Source organism: Pipistrellus kuhlii, unplaced genomic scaffold (genome assembly GCF_014108245.1).
Source record: "Pipistrellus kuhlii isolate mPipKuh1 unplaced genomic scaffold, mPipKuh1.p scaffold_m20_p_13, whole genome shotgun sequence".
Classification (NCBI taxonomy): domain Eukaryota; kingdom Metazoa; phylum Chordata; class Mammalia; order Chiroptera; family Vespertilionidae; genus Pipistrellus; species Pipistrellus kuhlii.
Genome location: NW_023425438.1, coordinates 47,746,279 through 47,760,734, shown reverse-complemented (window position 1 = coordinate 47,760,734; position 14,456 = coordinate 47,746,279). Strand labels below are relative to the sequence as shown.

The 14,456-nt window shown below is 45.8% G+C and overlaps 1 pseudogene; it reads left to right on the top strand.

Annotated features, from left to right (window-relative positions):
- The first annotated feature begins 12,309 nt into the window (after window positions 1-12,309).
- Window positions 12,310-12,830, top strand: LOC118717831 (annotated as a pseudogene).
- The last annotated feature ends 1,626 nt before the right edge of the window (window positions 12,831-14,456 follow it).

Below are 14,456 nucleotides of genomic sequence, written 5' to 3'. Positions count from 1 at the left end.
GTTGTCCTTTACCTACTAGAGGCCTGCTGCATGAAATTCACAGAGGGGGTTTCCTCAGCCCGGCCTGCACCCTCTCCAATCTGGGACATCCCTCACAATCCTGAATGGCTCCTAACTACTCACCTGCCTGCCTGCCAGCCTGATCGCCCCTGCCAGCCTGATCACCCCTACCTTGCCCCTCTGCTGGCCTGATTGCCCCTAATTGCTTCTGCCTCAGCCCCCACCACCATGGCTTTGTCCGAAAGGAAGTTAGACATCTGGAAGAAGGCTGGTCAACGCAGTCTAATGAGCATATTACCCTTTTAGTAGTATAGATAGAATATATATTATAGGATAGGATTGCATAAATGTGGGGGAAAGCCTTGTTCAGCAGGAGGGCTCATGGCAGACAAAAACACGTAATCCCTATAACTGGACTAATAGCCAGCTATTGTATATGCACTGTACTGCCAAACCAGTCATTAAAAAATTGAATCACTTTCTTACACCTTACACCAAATAGCTGTTGCCCTTAAAATCTCCCCTCAGACTCCACCTTAGGTTCTGCCTTCACAGTTCACTCAAAATAGGTTCTAATAATAATTGGTCCGTTTCTATGCCAGTCAGCATCAAAAGCTCCACCTCCTAGGCAGCCATTGGCTCCTCACAATTCACCCAGATTTGGTTCTGATTGGTCATTTTCTATGCCAGTCAGCATCTCCAAGCCTACCTCCAGGCCTGATCATAGAGGTGGGGCTGGTCAGCAGTTTAGCCCTCTTGCCTGCTGTGCAGATGTGTCATACACAGGGTTTTTATATATTAGGATGCTCCTGGAGGAGCCAGCTCAATTATTGACTGCCCCTGCCTCAACGATTTCCAGGGGGGAGAGTATTTCCAGATTGGGAGGGGAGTCAGGGAAGAGCCTAGTCCCCCCTCTCTGCTCCTCCCTTTATCACCTGGAACAGGCAACTTCCTGCATTGGCCACTGTTCCCCCATCCTTCCAGTTCTTTCACATGCTTTCTCAGCATCTAGATTGCTCACAGAATACTAAGTATGCCAAGCCTGAGGGTAGAACCATTTCAGCCTGCAGAGCTTGTCTTTATTATGTTGAGTATTTATGCTGTGCCAGCACCACTATAACTAGATAGATAGATAGATAGATAGATAGATAGATTCAGATATATGTATATATATATATATATATATATATATATATATATATATATATATTCATATTACAGATATTACATAATATCTCCATATACAGATGAGAAAACAGACTCAGAGTGACTAAGAAACGCACCTAAAATCATGCAGTGTGTAAGTACACTTCGGCTGTCTCATAAACCATCTAACAACTTAGGATTTAAAACAGAAAACATTGCCCTAGCCCATTTGGCTCAGTGGATAGAGCACAGGCCTGTGTCCAGGTTCGATTCTGGTCAAAGGCACATGCCTGGTTGTGGTCTCCATCCTCAGAAGGGGGTGTGCAGGAGGCAGCCAATCGTTGATGTTTCTATCTCTCTCTCTCCCCTCCTATCCAAAACCAATAAAAATATATTTAAAAATAAATAAAAACAGCAAACATCTATTTTTCACAATTTTGTGAGTTTTCTGTGTTGACTCAGTAGGGGCTGGAAGGCCAAGGGGCCTAGTATCTGGGGGTGGAAGGAGTTCATCTTCAGCTGGGTGATGGGAACATGCCAGAAATCTCTCACTATTCCGCGGAGCTTGTACACGGTGACTGAGTTACAAACGCTGCATGAGGGCAAGCACAGGCACTTTCCAAATCCAGCTTGTACCACATTTGCTGTTGTCCCTTTGGCCAAAGCAGGTCATAAGGCCAAGCCCTACAATATGTGAGGGGACTGCCTAAGAAGGGGTAGATACAGAGAGGGAGAATTACTGCTGCCATCTTCTCTGACAAATCTACCATATATAGCTTGTAGGTGTCCAACTGGAATTCAAAACCAAGTTGTCAAATTACAAAGTTCAAAACTGAAAGGTCACTGGTTCGATTCCTGATCAGGGCACATCCTGGGTTTAGGGGTGATGGTGCAGCAGGCAGCCCATCCATCTTGATGTTTCTTTCTCATGGATGTTTTTGTCTTTCTCCATTCTTTCTAAAAAATCAATACAAAATATATGTTGTTGTTTTTTGTTTTAATTTCAAAGCTTTCTTGGAGTTACTGCCCAGGTCTGATAATCCAGAACACTCGATGCATTGCCAAACTAAGCCAACAGCCTTTTGTACACACACCCACAACTGCATATTGTCATTAACAAAGTAAGTGAGAACGGTATATCTTTGGCTTATAAATGTTCCGTTGATTGGTTGCCTTCCACAAGCACCCAGACTGGGGCAGGGATAGAACCTGCAACCAAAGTATGTGCCCTTGACTGGAACTGAACCCAAGACCCTTCATTCCACAGGCCAACACTCTATCCACTGAGCCAAACTAGTTCAGGCTCCTGAGTTTAATAAACTGGCAATCTAGTAAGTAAAACTATTACTGGGGAAACACAAAGTCCTTGATTCTTGAGGGAACGATTTCAATCAAGAGACAAAGTATAGAAAAGCAAGCAGAAATTTATTGAACACAGTGAGATCATACTTAGGACTGAGAAACAAGGAAGGGCATACAAGAAGCAGCAGGAGAGCCGAGGCTGGGCTGCTCTGGGTCACTGGGAAGTCAGAGAAAAGGGGGCCTCGGAGGCAGGTCCAGAGAGTTAGCCCATGGCTCCCCTGGTTTCCATTCTCCTGAATTCCCTTAGAGGTCAGGGGACAGGTCTGTGGGGGGAGGAGAGTGGAAGGGAATGAATAGCACAGGAGTGCTTGCTCCTTGGAGGGAGAGAGCGCACTGGGACTTCGTTTTTGGGTGTTTTAAAGGTTGGGCATTTAGGGCAGAATCAATAGAATGTTCATCAGCTTCATACTGCTGTACCGAAATGAGATTTATTTTCTTAATTCGTCTGTCCTTGGGTGTGGTTAGCAAATGGTCTTTGATTGAATTTCTGTAATCTGACTCCTTGATTAGGGTGAATTAAGCTATTTACCCTCTGGTTCAGGAGGACAAATACCCTTAAGTGTCCCTGGTTTAGGAAAGATAGGATTTACTAGATTACTGCAAACTGCTAGTTTCCCTGTTACACTTGTCCTGGAATTTTCCTAGCTTCTTACTATTTTATAAAGACCTATTATTAGCCCTAGCCAGATTGCTGAGTAGATAGAGTGTTGGCATGCTGACTGAAGGGTCCAATCAAGGGCACATGTCCAGGTTGTGGACTCCATCCCTAGTAGGCGGTGTGTAGAAGCCAACTAATAAATGGTTTCTCTCATCATTAATGTTTCTCTCTCTCTCTCTCTCTCCCCCCCCTTCTTTCTCTCTGAAATCAATAATAAATAAATAAATAATAAAGACCTATTATTAAACCCTTGTACTAGTAATTAAGACAGAAGGATATTGGGTATAATGCAAAGAACCCAGAAGCAGGACCATGAACAGATGGTCATTTGATTATAACAAAGGCATCACTTCAGAGCACTAAGGAAGAAAGACTTTTCAATAAATATGGGAAAATAAAATAAATAAATATGGGAAAACAAATGAAGTATGATGTCTATGTGGGGGAAGAAAACATTTCCTCTACCCTTCTAGGTTCTTCAGCTGGCCTAATAATCAAATTAACATAAAACACATTAACAGAAGAAAAACAAATAGTCTCTGCTAATCTAAATTTAGAAAAAGAACCCTCACCATTCTCACTTCCACCGGACTGCACAGGCAGACGGGGCCAGGAGACTGGCATGGTAAGAATTTGTTCTGCAGGTGCTTGTCAGAGGTCATAGGACCACTCAGCAGCCCAGAGCAGCAGTACCCAGCCAGTGAAGTTTCCCAGCTGGTTCACCAACATCCTAGGGGGGAAACCTTTTCCCTTCTTTCCTTCTGGGGTTCTCTGGCTGGCCTAATAACTAAACGTGTTGTAGGCAGTGGGAACAGAACCAGGTGTTTGACAGGTGAGGTCAGACCAAACCTGGGTTCAGCAACCTCGATCTTGGGTTCTGGCTAGGAAAGAATTCAGAGCCAAATCCCAAACTGTAAGAGAACATTTATTTGGTAAATCACAGATGTAGAAGAAGTAATTCCTAGAAGAAATGGGCTTAGGAAACAAGTTATGGAGGCACAGGAAAGGCCCTAGGAGCTTAGGAGTGAGGGAGCTAATGGTAAAGTGCCCTGTGGAGGGGGAGGGGGATGGTGAGAGAGGAGGAGGGAAAGGCTCAGTGTGCTCCTGGGGGGAAAAGTGCACTGGGTCCTAGGTCCTAAGGGTTTGAAGGGCGATGAGCTTAACTGTCCCCAAATCACTTTAAAACTCATAGGATTTGTTTCCATCTAGATCCTGGAACTGTGCTGAAACCCAAAATCCAGAGACAAAGAAAAGGGTGTGCCCTGCCACCCTGCTCCCAGGGCAGGGTGGAGAAGTCTGAGCAGGAAGGAAGTTGGGATTCTTCTCCTGGAGACCAGAGTGAAGCTTTACCTGGGGCACCTCACTTCCTCCTGAGGTTCTAGCCAGTGAGCATCTGCTCCCTGTGGGCCCACGGGACTTCCACTCACACAACCCCACAGACTGTGGGCTTGAAGAGGTGAAGGCCCATCTGTTTGTGGAAATGTCTCATAAACTAGGGCATAGTGGTGATTCCAGGTAAGAGGTCAACCAAACATGTTTCTCTTTTGCTCTAAGGGTTGCCGGCATTCGGAGGGCTACTTGGGAGGGAGGATGGCTGTGGCAGGTAGAACCCTGGGGTCTGAGGTTCCTAGTGGATCTGCACAGATCGAGGGGAGGTCAGGGCCTTTCTTTGCCTGTCTATTCATTCAGAGAGTACTTATTAAGCATCTACTTGGTATGAAACAAAATATGTGTTGAGGACACAGCAAAATTTGATGTATTGAGGAATCTCCCCTTGGTGAGGAACTGGGATAAAATAGAAAGTGGACCTATTTTTTAAAATTGATTTTTAGGAAGAGAGGGGGAGGAAGTAAAGGAGAGACAGAGACATCAATGTGTTATTCCACTAACTCATGCATTCGTTATTTGATGTGCCCTGACTGAAGATCAAACCTGAAATCGTGGCATATTGAGGTGATGATGGTCTAGTCAACTGAGCTACCCAGCCAGGGTGAAAACAGACTCAAATTTAAAATTTGGTATCTTAGACCCAAACTCCCTTGGGAGTTTAGTAGAAAGGCAGAATCAGCATTTTAACCTCTCAGCACCGTTGGGTGATGGTAATCGCAGCCATGGAGGAAAAACTAAGGCAGGGAAAGGGCATGGGGTGGCCCAGGGGCTGGGGAAGGAGGCATAGGGAGGCCAGAAGTCTCCAGTGGGGATGAATAGGTCAACAGCTTTGCAGGCTCAAGGGTGGAGAAGTACAAAGGCTGTGAGGCTGGGATGTGACTGGATATTCCCATCCAGCTGGGAGACCGTATGTCTAGAAGGGAGACGCAAGAGGAAGGTTGTCAAAAAAGAACCAAAGAAGATTAGTGTCCGGGCCCTACGAGCACTTTGCAGATTTGAGCGTCCTTCTGAGTGAAGGAGGAACCCTGGTAGGTTTGAGCAGACATTAGCCAGGATTATATCACGTGAAAAGGACGACTGGGCTGCTGAATTGGGACTGACTCGGTGAGCGGGAACTGGAGACCTTGAAGAGGCAATGGCAGAGATGCGGTCTGGCCAGTGCAGGAGCAATTGGGTGAAAAGAAGTGACCCAATTCTGGATGCATTTGAAAGCAAGGCAGCTGGTGGCATTGCCTGTGAGGTGTGGGAAAGGAAAGGGTAGGCGGGGACCTCCTGAGGTCTGGTCTGAATTGGGATAGGGAGCCTGCAGGAAGAGCAAGCTCCCCAACTTCCCACAAGTTCCCTTAGAGACAGATGGACTGGAATCCCCTGGTTCTGGGAGGAGAGCCCTAAGCAGAAGGAAGTGCCCTAGAGAACTTGATTTCAACTGGATGGATTTTTTTTTTTTTTTTTTTTTTTTTGTGTGTGAAAATTTTGCTTCCTACTCTACAGTGGGCCATGTTAACACAGAGCATCCCAACTAAGAAAACAAAGCTGAGGGAGCCGGCAGGGAAGTGACAACCTAGAAGACACATGAAGGGTAGAAGTTGATGAGGAAAGTCTTGTGGGTAGAGACACCAGGAACAACCTGAGCTGAGGTTCCAGGGCTGGAATTAAAAGGCTAGAAAAACGCAGGGGGGGGGGGGGGGGGGAGGTTGGCAGTTGTGGTTGGTCTAAGACAGCGGTTCTCAACCTGTGGGTCGCGACCCCTTTAGGGGTCGAAAGACCCTTTCACAGGGGTCGCCTAAGACCACGGGAAAACACAGATATTTACATTACGATTCGTAACGATAGCAAAATCACAATTATGAAGTAGCAACGAAAATAATTTTATGGTTGGGGGTCACCACAACCTGAGGAACTGTATTAAAGGGTCGCAGCATTAGGAAGGTTGAGAACCACTGGTCTGAGAGACTGAGGCCTTAGGTAGAGGCCAAATGCAGATGGCCTGGGGGCTTAGTATAGCACCTGGCTCAGGGCACAAGAGCCCTGATTACCACCACCCAACGGTGCTGTGAGAGGTTAAAATGCTGATTCTGCCTTTCTACTTCTCTCTAAAAACAAACAAACAAAAAAACATATTTTAAAGCAACAACAACAGCAATAGCCAACACACAATGGCCATCCAATGTGGATAAGTCAAAAGTATACCTCTTTTTGGTGTGCCACAAAATTTCAGTAATTAGCTTATGTGTGCCATGGGATGAAAAATTGAAAGTCACTGCACGAGATTATAAGCTTCCCCAGAGCAGAGAATATCTGTTTAGTTCACATACGTGCCCCGTATCAAGCACAGCACCTGGCTCAGGGCACATGCTCACTGAGCGTGTGTCACAGGCAGGTGGGCAGAGAACATGACGTATCACACCAGTTTGCAACTCACACCACAGGGTACATACACCACACAGGAGGACACTGAGGCAACCCTGACAGAATAAGACAGTTATGCAAGTTGACACGTGAGTAAGCAACTCGCCTGGCTCCAATCAATATCTGCCCAAAGGCTCTCAGACCAGGAGCAGGCTTGCTGAAACCCAGCCCCAGCCTATACTTGTGGCATGTGCCCTGCCCAGGGATCAAACCAGGGATTTCTTGGTTCTTGGGTTAATGCTCAACCACTGAGTCACAGAAGCCGGGCTCTCATTTTTATTACACAAGTAATAGTATTTATGGCAACAACAACAACAAAAATCACAAAGTGTAATTAAGAAAAACTATCCGTAATCCCCAAACCCCATCCAGCTGGGAGACCTGTGTGTCTGGATAGATGCTCAGGTTTTGGCCTAGATTCCACAGGGATAACCACTGATAAATCTTATACACTTATTATACATGTCTAGGACCTAAATTGACAATGTTGTGGGGGTTTTTTTGTTTGTTTGTTTGTTTTAAACATATTTTATTGATTTTGTACAGAGAGGAAGGGAGAGAGATAGAGAGTTAGAAACATCCATGAGAGAGAGTCATCCATCAGCTGCCTCTTGCACACCCCCTACTGGGGATGTGCCGGAAACCGGAATCGAACCCAGGACCCTTCAGTCCCCAAGCCAACGCTCTATCCATTGAGCCAAACCGGTCTTGGTAAAATTGACAATGTTTTAAGACTCATTTTCTTAGTCCGCTTATTTTATTTTCAGTCTGTGTAAAAAAAAACACACATTTTCAGCATCAATGTCTACACGGTGTTTACATATATGAACATGGTATCATCTCCACTAGAGATCTAAGAACCTGACCTCTCCATGGCAAATGCATTCATGGTAAAATGGGACATTTAACAGAAAGGGGTTCCTTCATCTTCCCCAACAGAGATTCGTCCGCGGTTCACAGAATGGAAAACCCTGTGACTTTCGACGATTTTCAGCGGGAACTGGAAGAGTATGTCAGGAAGCAGAGAGCCCGAGGATTACAGCCAGAGACCCGCTTCAGGAAGGAGACAGAGAGGGACCGCACTGCACCCGGACCCCCAGTGCTGCAGCCCGGCCTCCCCTTCAGGGGCCCCCCCGGGTTCCCGGGGCCCCACAAAAGGCTGAGGACAGTGGGCAGCCGGTTACCCCGATGGGCCAACATCCATCGCTCCGCACCACGCCTGGACTCTCTACTCCACCGTCAGAAAAATAATTATTTCTTCCAAAACCCGTGGCTTCCAAGCCCGCCCATGAGAGGCAGGACCCCCGGCCCCCGCGCAGCACGAGGCGGAGACGCTGCCCGCGGCCACCAGGACCCAGGCCCAGGGAGAGGGTCCGGGGAGAAGGGAGGCAGCGTCGGCCTGGAGCCGCAAGCAAAGCAGCAGCAGAAGAAGCGGGGTGCGGAGGGAGAGGCCTGCGGAGAGAAGGGGAGGAGGCAGGAGGGCGAGCCAGGGAGAGAAGAAAAGCCAGGACGAGGGAAGAGCGGAGAGCAGGGCGCCCCCAAGGAGCGAAGCCGGTCCCACAGGAAGAAGCGGCCCCGGGGCGAGGGGTGCCCGCAGCAGCAGGGCCTGTGGGACCTGTGGGATGAGGCCATCCTCGGCAGCTGCTGCTGATGGACATCAGAAACATCATTCCGATGTTAAATGATTGGGATGCGTTGGGAAGGCTGGATTCAATGACAGTGACGCCACCAAGAAAACAAATTTAGATTCCCAACTCAGACTCTGTGTAAATACAAAACCCAGGTGTAAAGATATAAATGTAAACACTAAAATGTGGAACTAGTAGAGGAAAATGGGGTTTGTGATTGTTGTTTCCTTGTTTGTTTTCCTTGCCGTTGTTATTTTGTGTTGTAAATCCTCACAGGAGGATATTTTTCCATTCGTTTTTTTTCTTTTTTCTTTTTTTAAAAATAAATCTTTATTGCTCATATTATTGCAAATGTTTCTCATTTTCCCCCCCTCCATCAGGTTCCCACCCCACCCTCTGCCCTTTCCCCACCCCCCATTGTCCTCATCTATAGGTGCACAATTTATGTTCAGTCTCTTCCCACACCCCCCAAGCCCCTTTTCCCCGAGAATCATCAGTTCACTTACCTTCCATACCTCTGATTCTATTATCGATATATTCACCAGTTAATATTGTTCATCAGATTTTTTAATTCCCTTGGTTTTTAGATTCTCTTGTTAATAGTTACATATTTTTTGTTCATAATTTTTATCTTTATATTCCTCTTCCTAAAGAACCCCCTTCAGCAATTCATATAATTCTGGTTTGGCAGTGATGAAATCCTTTAGCTTTTTTTTTATTATTATTTGTGAAGCTCTAGCTCTTTATCTGGTCTTCAATTCTGAGTGATACCTTTGCTGGGTAGAGTATTTTTGGCTGTAGGTTCTTGCTATTCATCACCTTGAATATTTCTTGCCATTCCCATCTGGCCTGCATGGTTTCTGTTGAGAAATCAGCTGACAATTGTATGGGTGCTCCTTTATAGGTAACTACCTGCTTTGCTCTTGCTGCTTTTAACATTCTTTGTCTTTTGCTTTTGGAATTTTAATGTGTCTTGGTGTGGTCCTCTTTGGATTCCTTTTGTTTGGGATTCTGTGCGCTTCCTGGACTTGTAAGTCTAATTCTTTCACCAGATGGGGGAAGTTTTCTGTCACTATTTCTTCCAATATGTTTTCGGTATCTTGCTCTCTCTCTTCTTCTGGGACCCCCATAATTCTGATGTTGGTTCACTTGAAGTTGTCCCAGAGGTTTCTTACATTATCTTCAACTTTCTGGATTCTCTTGTCTTCTTGCTTCTGTGGAAGAGTGTCTTCTGGCTCTTTATGTTCCAAATCTTTGACTTGATTCCTGCAATCTTCCATTCTGTTTTTAGGACTCTGTATAATATTTTTTATTTCAGACAATGTATTTTTTATTTATTGTTGATCCCTTTTCATATCCTCATAAGTCTCATTTATTTTCTAGGAAATTCTTGAAAAACCTTATAACCATGGTTTTGAACTCTATATCCAGTCGCCTGTTGTCCTCCATTTCTTTCGTTTGTGATCTGTTTCCTTGTCTCAGACTTATTCTACTAGACTTGGAAAATTGCAAAAGCCTCTGTGCTCACCTTGGATGGCGTGGAGTTTCAGGATGGAGCCTACAGCCTTGGCTTCCTGTCAGCCCTGCCCTAAGGTTCCTGAGTCTCAGTGTTCTTCAGTGTCCTTTGGTACTGGCTGCTTTGGTACTCACTGCAAGCACCTCTGAGAGAAAGGTGCCCTCAAGTTTCGCTCGCTACCAGACAGTCTAGTTTCTCCCCCAATGAGCCCAGAACTGGGGTTCAGTGCAATTGGAAGTGGGGTTCAACACAGTCTGGAGCTTTTATCTCCTTCCCACTAGGGAAATCCAGTGGCACAGTCAACAGTCTATCCTCTGTGCACAAAGTGAGTGCCACTGGGACTCTGCCTTTCGCCGCCCCCCTGAGTTTCTGCCTTACAGCCCAGATTCCCTCTGTATGAGCCTGGGTCCCCAGGGTTTCGCCCAGAACTGGGGTTCAGTGTAGTTGGAACTGGGGCTCAGCACAGTCCAAAGCTTTTATCTCTTTCCTGCTAGGGAACGCCAGCCAGGCACTCAGCCACCCCCTCCTCTCCAGCTCAGTCCTCTCCCCAGGCGCATACCGTGTCTCCTTACCTTAGGTTTTTACAGCTCCTCTGATTTTCCTTCTGGTTTTTTCTTTCCTTCCCATTGTAGAATTTCTAGTCAGTCAACTTTCCTGTAGTTCTGGATAATGTCCATTTTGTATTTTAGTAGTATTTTTTTGAAATTGCTGTGCCAGGCTGCACTTAGGCATTTACCTATGCTGCCATCTTGGTTTCTCCAGTCCCACTGATTTTTAAAGAGAGTGGAAGGCAGGGGGAAAGACACAGAGAGAAACACCCATGTAAGAGAGACACATCAATTGGTTGCCTCCAGCACACACCCCTACTGGGCCAGGTATGGAACCTGAAACCAAGATGCTTACCCTTGACTGGGAATGGGACCCAAGACCCTTGGGGGTGCACAGGCCTATGTTCTAACCTCTGAATCACCCCCTGGCCAGGATTAGATTAACTTTTCAAAGTGTACATTTAGCCCCATCCCATTTGGCTTACTGTGTGTGGGCCTGCAGACCAAAGGGTCCCAGGTTCGATTCCAGTCAAGAGCACCTATTGTACATTGGTTGCAGGCTCCTCCCTGGCTGGGCCCTGGTCAGGGCTCGTGCAGGAGGCAACCAGTGGATATGTTCCTCTTACATGGATGTTTTTCTCTCTGTCTTTCCCTCTCTCTTCCACTCTCCCTAAAAAATCAATGGAAAATTTTACCCGGGTGAGGAGTAACAACAACAAGAAATTTGTACATTTATTTCATTTTTATATGATTTTTTTGGGGGGGGGAGGGAGACAAAGGGAAAAGGGTAGAGAGAAATATCACTGCCTCCTGCACACCCCCTACTAGGGATCTAAGCAGAAACCTGAGCATGTGCCCCGACCTGGAATCCAACCACGACCTCTGGGTTCCTGGGTTGACATTCAGCAGCTGGGCAGTGTATGATACGTTTGTTTATTTTAAATCTTCTACTATGTGAGACTATTTGTTACCTTTTCAATAGGAAATGTTTTTAAAGGCAAGCTATGTATTGAGGAAATATTTGCAACTCTCTATATTAGAATCTCTTGTGCCAGTTATCAAATTATTGTCTCTTACCAGCAAACTACTTATTTTTTAAAAATATATTTTATTGATTTTTTTTTACAGAGAGGAAGGGAGAGGGATAGAGAGTTAGAAACATCAATGAGAGAGAAACATAGATCAACCGCCTCCTGCACAGTGATTATAAACCAAGGTACATGCCCTGGATCGGAATCAAATCTGGGACCCTTCAGTCCGCAGGCCAATGTTCTATCCACTGAGCCAAACGGGGTTACAGCTAAAAAACACTTCTTGCCCAGTTTTGTGAAATTGAACCTGGGCTTATCTCCTTTGCCAGTTGGCTTGATGTTGGTCTGCCAGTAGAGGGCGCCAGAGGGACATTTACACTGGGAGCAGGAGGCTGGGACTGCTTTTTCCACAGTTGCCAGTTTTCTGGGGCCACAAACCTGTGCCTCTGTGTGTGTGAGATCCAGCTGCCTCCCATGGCCTCTGACAAGTTTGCCAGTAGTGGGCTGTGTCACCTGTGGCCTCCACGTTCTCTGCAGCCGTCTGAATCCGCCATGTGGGGAGGACCCCTTTTAACTTTCTGTCCATTTCATGTTCACCCTCTATCAGAGGTCACGGGTGGGCAAAAAGCAGCCTGCAGCTCTTGCAGCTGGGCCACAGACATGCCATCCAGACTCAGGAAGACCCGAAAACTTCAGGGCCACGTGAGCCAAGGCCACGGCCGCATCGGCAAGCGCAGAAAGCACTCCGGGGGCCACGGTAATGCTGGTGGCTTGCATCATCACAGGACCAACTTTGACAAGTATCACCCAGATTACTTTGGGAAAGTTGGTACGAGGCATTACCACTTAAAGAGGAACCAGAGCTTCAGCCCAACTGTCAACCTTGATAAACTGTGGATCCTGGACAGTGAGCAGACGCGGGTAAATGCTGCCAAAAGCAAGACTGGAGTTGTTTCTATCACTGATGTGGTGTGATCGGCTACTACAAAGTTCTGGGGAAGAGAAAGCTCCCAAAGCAGCCTGGCATTGTGAAGGCCAAGTCCTTCAGCAGAGGAGCCGAGGAGAAGATGAAGGGTGTTGGCAGGGCCTGTGTCCTGGTAGCTTGAAGCTACATGGAGGGTAGTTCATTAAAATGTCCAAGTAAAGCTGAAACCGGTTTGGCTCATGGATAGAGCATCAGCCTGCAGACTGAAAAGTCTGGGGTTCAATTCCGGTCAAGGGCATATACCTTGGTTATGGGCACATCCCCAGTGGGGAGTGTGCAGGAGGCGGCTGATCAATGTTTCTCTCTCATCTATGTTTCTGACTATCTTCTCTCTCCCTTCCTCTCTGTAAAAAAAAAAAAAAAAATATATATATATATATATATATATATATATATATATATATATATATATATAAAATAAATAAAATAAAATGTCCAAGTACAAAAAAAAAAAAAAAAAAAGAAAAAAGGCAGCCTGCAGGCCAAATATCCCTGCCCTTCATCTAAGAATGGTTTACACATTTGTACTCCTGAGCAAAATGTTATCCCAACAAAATGGGACCCCATTCTGCTTAATAAAGGACCCTATTCCGAAGATTATACTCAATTATTCTATTTTTAATTTTATCAATACAAAAGTGAACATTTGTTTTCTGTGTTGTTACATAATTACTTACGTAATATATTTGGTTGTGCCTGGTACTACACAAAGTCTAAAATGTTTCTGGTCCTTTACAGAAAAAGCTTGCTGATCCCTGCCTTAGAGTCTTCTTGTACCTCCTTTTGGCAGTTAACCATCTTTTATTAGTTACACATTCTCTATCTTTTCTTTTCTCTGTTTAAGTTACTGGTATAGCTTGTCTGCTGATTTGGCCCTGACTGATACAGCTCTAATAGACAAAATTTCTGCCAATGAATCAACAATAAATAAATAAACATCCCAAGAGAAAAATAGGCATTTACCTATTTGCTTAGGTAACACATTGAATTCCAGTCATTGTTCTAGGCCCTAAGTTAAAATCATGAATGTGATACAAAGAAGGAAAGAAAGATGTAGTGAGGCTTTGTGATATATAAATGGACCTGGGTCATGCGGAGTGAGGTGCCGCACCTGAACACTGCTGGAAGGACTCTGAGCCCTGCAGGCTGTGGGAGTTCGTTGCCTGTTGTTTGGTGCCACCCCACAGTTGTAGAACATCTGGCATCCTTAGTTCTCATCTACTAAATGCCAATAGCTCCCCCTCACTACCCAAACGTGGAGACAGTCAACATAGGCCCCATAAATCTACAAAATGTGCCCCCCTCCTCCCCGTTTTCTTTTCCCCCTGAGGATGCCTGGCTTCATCTCAGAGTACAAGTAAACAAACATTTGAAAAATAAGTCCTGCCCTCGCCGGTTTGGCTCAGTGGATAGAGCATCGGCCTGCAGACTGAAGAGTCCCAGGTTCAATTCCAGCTCAGGGCACATGCCTGGGTTGCAGGCTTGATTCCCCGTAGAAGGCCAATGATTCTCTCATCGTTGATGTTTCTATCTCTCTAACCCTCTCCTCTCCTGTCTGAAATCAATAAAGATATTTTTTAATTAAGTCCTGCTTCCCTTTGTCCCTGTAGAAAGTCCACTGAGATGAGTGAGGCTGGTATCGTATCTCCATTTATCAAATGACAACATCACGACCCCGGTACTGAAAGATCCAAGTAAAGTACTGATGCAGCTAAAATCCACGGAGACCTGGCCCACTGCTCTTCCCAACCACCTTTGTACAAGGTCAACACAGAAGATCACTT